The 5,661-nt window shown below is 31.1% G+C and overlaps 1 protein-coding gene across 1 annotated transcript in view; it reads left to right on the forward strand.

The window, feature by feature from the left end:
* Positions 1-5,661, forward strand: part of LOC106679896 (RYamide receptor) — a 126,162-nt gene that overhangs the window by 75,790 nt on the left and 44,711 nt on the right. The window lies entirely within an intron of this gene.

The raw sequence follows: 5,661 nt of genomic DNA on the forward strand, positions 1-5,661 counted from the left end.
AGGATAATAGTATTTTCAAGATAATATTTTACGTATGAGTGATACTTTTTTTTTTGTAAGTATTTATTAACAATGACTTTTAAAAATAATATACTATATATTTAAAAGAAATTTTCTAGAAAACACTGGAAGTTCAAAAACTAAGGATAAATTCAGAGGAGGCATTATGGAAGATGAAGACAAATTAGTTCTAGGTTATCGGAGAGTTTCGGTGTAGGAAACACGTTTTGTAAATTCCATGCCATAATTATGTTTTGTGCTAATGAATATTATCAAACAGTGCACTTAAGAGAATTTATTGGTTCATCCTTGGTGTACCCCTACATGTACTACTTTCGGATAAAGAGCACGTTCAGCCTTTATAGGGGAGCCTATCCAGTATTCACAAAGTGGCTCACAAGCCAAGGGAGCACTTTGTTCTGCCAAAGCAATTGTGAACCGATCGCTGACAGCAATCTCTTGTAGTAGCTATCGTCAAATTATGCAACTAGATACTGTCTTAAACTTAAACAAAATGATATTTCTCCTTTTAAATAACATATTACTGTAAGATTCTGATGAAAAACTAGTGATTGATTTGAGGTAAATTTATTAATCCAGATTTTACTGTTTTTTTTTAGTTTCGCTTATTTGGCTTATTCATTACACAAATATTATCGTGCAATGAAAAAATTGCCTTTATTAAAATCGCTGCAAAAAAGTACCGCTTCTTTTTCGAATTTTCTCGAGGTCTCTGATTCCAATCACTAACTGCGTCTTGGAGGCAACTGCGGCTTGTGCAGTATGTTAGCAGATATTCTAATCCGAAATCCGCCCGTTTCTAGTCAGGAAAAAATAAGTTTTGTAACTTTTTGAAGAGGACATGGGATGAGTTATTTTAAGTAGAGTATCTAATAGAAAAATAATTCATTACAAGTTTCTTGTTGATTTGGCGCATACTCCGGGTTTATTCCCGAAACTCCGCAAATAATTTATTACGGTTTTTGACGATTTTCCCTCGAAAAAAAATTTCAATAATCGAAAGCACAATCATTCAGTATTCAATTTACCGTAAAAATTCGTCGGATCAAACGACGTGCCTAATTTGTTTTTAATCTGATTTATTATCAGATTCAGTATTTTTTTTAATACTTTTTTATTTATTGATAGATATTACAATCTGCCACACAGTTGTAGACAATAGGTAATAGTGATGAATGATCTAATACATACTAAAATAAAAAAAATAAAAACCTCTCTTAAAATATATACAAACAAAAGAATAAACAAAATGAACATAATCAAACTATCTGTATGAAAAATAAATACATAAAATAACATAATAATAAAATAATAGATTCAGTATTAAAAACCAAATTATATAATAGGTATAGGTAAAGATTAGGAATATAACAATTCTCTTAAAAGATAAACCACACTTAGTTAAAATAAATCTAAAATATTTTTGTTGTAATGTGTTGGGTGGGGAGGTGAACACACACATATATATATTTATATTTATATAGATACCATCTGTATTGATTATATACACATGTAATTTTTTTTCTATTATTAACATTTTCTGATTTTTTTATAAATATTCATATATCTACTCTATACTAGTAAAAATTATATTAAATATGTTGAATACAAACATATTTTAAAATAAAATAGTTTTTACTGTAGGATTTCATTTTTTAAGAAACACCTGACTCATAATTTTATTATTCACTGAAAATCTGAAGCTAAGGGAGTACAATGCCATGATTAAGTCAGCTCTGATATAATCTGGGCTCTACCAGGTACCCTAGAAAGCATGATCGAAAAAGTTGAACGGAAAGTCCTCCGTATAATTCATACTTAACACATGGAGCAGAAGAACAGACTGTGAGCTACTTGCAGAGACTGGTCAGTTAATATCTCATGATTGGAAGACAAGGAGGTTAAGGTGGATGGGACATATGGCACGAAGCAATCCATCAGGATGCCTCTACCACCAATAAATGCCAGCATAGTTAGCAGGAGATCATGAGGGAGACCAAAAACTAGATGGGTAGAATGAGCTAAAATGTGAAAGAGCAGCAAACTGGAAAGCAGTAGTCCGTGATAAGCAGGCGTGGAGAAAGCTGGTTCGGGCGCCAAAGATCTACAAAGTCTTTCGAGCCAAAGGTTTAGACAAAGAACATGTTTTTGTAATTGAATTGTTTTCGATTAATATATTTACGCAATGCATCAAAACTTTAAATATGACTAGATAAGTAAAAATTTGTATTGGTATTATCAATTTAAAAAAAAATTATTTTAAAATTTTATAAATTTGTTCTATTACTAAATTAATCACGCCTCTGTTTACTCCAAGTGGCCATGGATACCTTACAAGTTGCTAACCTCTGAATACTGCTTTGATGTCATGGTGGTGTTCGGCAGTAATAGAGATAAATTCGAAACAGTTGTTCCGTACAATAGTAGCTAATTTGCTTCTCTCTTACTCGGCTATATTCAGATGGAACAGGCTGATTTAATCAGGATTTATTGGAAGATATGCCTACCGTTGATATTGATCACATCAAATATGTCACGTACTGATTTCAGACTGATATTGTATAGCAAAATATTATTAAATTGAATTATGTATTGGTTTATTATATACGTTTTTTCATTTATGAAATAAATATATAAAAAAAAAATTGGTGCGGTGCACGTATATCACTTTGTTCACTTACAAGGAACGAAAATATAACAAACAATAAACTTTTGTTGTTCTAGTGCTAAAAAAGTTAGCATTTCAGGGTTTCTTGAGGTATGATTAACGAATATCAACTTTGTTTCTATCACGAATTCATTTTAATTTAATATTAATTATTACTGATTACGATAGAGAAAGATCGGACATCCTAGGGCTGTATTTGATTTACCAGTCTCTCTCCATTATTCTCCTTTACTTAATTTCATAGATCATATTTATAAATTTTATAATACTGTTAAAACTCAAAACGGTTAATTGCTTCATATAGATAAAATTAAAGGCACATAAGATTCAATAAATATGCTTAATGTTTAAATATTCAATTAATAGCACTTGCGTGAAAGCTGTCTATGTTGTATATTTTAGGTGGTGTGCCACAAACAATACCACTTTTGACGGTTGTAAACCGAGAGATGAAAATAATGCAGTTCTGAAAAAAATGAATGATTATAGGGAATATGCTGGTCGATGTGCGACATGTCATAATCTTAAAAGAGGAGATCATAACACAAAAAAGAGACAATCCTTCCCGCCCGGACCCATCCCACTAAGACCCCCGAGCAGTTCTATATCACTTTTGAAATATTTGATTCAAACATGAAGAGGAGACTTAAGATAGCTTAATGGAGCAATATTTAAAAATCGCCTGAAATTGGAAAACGACATGACATCCTCCAGTCTCGCCCTCCGTGGTAGCCTTGCTTATCTGAAGTTTGAAACAGACAATCATAGCGAGTAGGTTGTTCGATGTACGATATGTCACAATCTCACAAGAGGAGATCATATAACAAAGTCAATCTTTCCCGCCCGGACTCACCCCAATAAGACTCCCAGGGAACGACAGTCCTACATCACTTTTGAAATAGTACAAGAGCCCAAGAGGAGAAAAAAGGCAGTTATTTCACCCCAATTTTTGATTACTTTAATGAAAACTATGTATAATTATAAGTCAAAATGGTTGAGTCTGCCAAGTATAGGTAGGGGGAATAAAAAATGGCGCGTTAGCGATAAAAAAAACTAATTTTTCATTTGGAGCTCTATATCTTAAAAAGTAAGATCAACACAAGAAAACCTAGGAGAACGTCATTTAAAGAAGAGCAAATTTGCTAAAATATGAGCCCTAATAGATTTATTTACGTTAATTAGTTTTAGAGATATAGCTTTTTAAAAAGCAACATTTCATAAAAATGTTGTACAGGAGGTACAGAAAGATCAGTAGTTAGTGATTTTATTTTGAAAAATTTATATCTCAAAAACCATTTGACGTACAGATGTCTGTTAGCATTCAAATTAAAGCTAGTATAATGGGCTATGAAGGAGTTTAATACATTTATCGTTGTAGAAGTAGTAATTTTCGTGACATTTGCTAAAATAATTTGATTTATAGTTGTTCGGAGGAATTTTCATTTGCCAAATTTATATTCACATATGAATATCATAAAAACTACTACCCCTACGAAGATAAGTGTCATAAACTACTTTATAGTAAGTTAAATTTCCTTTATTTTGAGTGTTGGCAGACATATGTGCGTCTTATAGATCTAGAGATAATGTTTTTCAAAAATACAACATTTTATACGAACAACTAGAAATTAACCTTTTGTGAATTTATGTTGTCAAATATCATAAAAACTACTACTCATACAAAGATATTGGTTAAAAAATTTTCATTTGCCAAATTTATATTCACATATGAATATAATAAAACTACTACATCTAAGAGTTAAGTATCATAAACTACTTTATGATACTTAACTCTTAGATGTAGTAGTTTATTTATATTCACATATGAATATCATAAAAACTACTACCCCTACGAAGATAAGTGTCATAAACTACTTTATAGTACATTAAACTAGCTTTAATTTGAGTGCTAAAAGACATCTGTACGTCACATAGTTCCTTAGATATAGATTTCTCAAAATAAATTAACTAACTACTGATATTTCAGTACATTTTTATGAAATGTTGCTTTTTAAAAAGCTATATCTCGAGAACTATTGGATGTGAATTGCTTTATTAGGGCTAATATTTCAGAAAATTTCTCTTCTTTAAATAATCTTCTCTTACATTTTCTAGTGTCGTTGGTAGTTTTTAAGATATAGAGCTCCGAATAAAAAATTAATGTTTTTTTTTTGGTTTTGAAACATGCGTCATTTTTTATTCCCCCTGCCTACACTTGGCAGACTCATCAGTTTTGACTAGTGATTATTCATAGTTTTTATTAAAGTAATAAAACATTGGGGTGAGATAACTGCCTTTTTTTCTGCCCGGCTCTTGTACTAAAGCATTTGCTTCAAACATGAAGAGGAGACTTAAGATAGTTAAATAGAACAATATTTAAAATACTTGAAGGGTCACAATATTCAAATTGTATCCCTCAATCTTAGTTGATTTTAACCTATTCGCCATAGTTTTACCGTTGCTAATGTCCCTGTAAATCTAATGAAGCACCTTCAACTGGCGATCAGAACGAAGAACTAGTTCAGCAAATCCTATCGACTTCTTCCAGGCGGGAGGCGATCTCAACTCGTGAGACACTTTTCTACGCGACAATCTAGTATACTGCAGTGTATAAATAAATAAATTTTTATTATTTAAATCCGATTCATTATAGTTGGCTTCATCTTAAAAAAAAAAAAATGAGTAAATGGAATAATTTTGAATTGACTATTAAATTAGTTAAAATTTAATATATAGCAATTAGGGTAGAACTATTTTTTGAAGTGTAATGATAGGCTCATTTTACTATATGATTATTTTTCTTCTTGAGACTGACTCTCCAAAACTTTTTCGCTTTAACGCATGAAGTTCTCCATTGACCACCAGACAATTAAATATTGTCTAATTGCAAATTAACATATACGACTAAGCATATTTACTAATTTTTTGTATCCCTACAGCCCACCTAGAAGGTTGAAACGGCAGTGGCCAAG

The sequence above is a fragment of the Halyomorpha halys genome, unplaced genomic scaffold (genome assembly GCF_000696795.3).
Source record: "Halyomorpha halys isolate HHAL.00 unplaced genomic scaffold, Hhal_1.1 Scaffold230.1, whole genome shotgun sequence".
In the NCBI taxonomy this organism is placed as follows: Eukaryota; Metazoa; Arthropoda; class Insecta; order Hemiptera; family Pentatomidae; genus Halyomorpha; species Halyomorpha halys.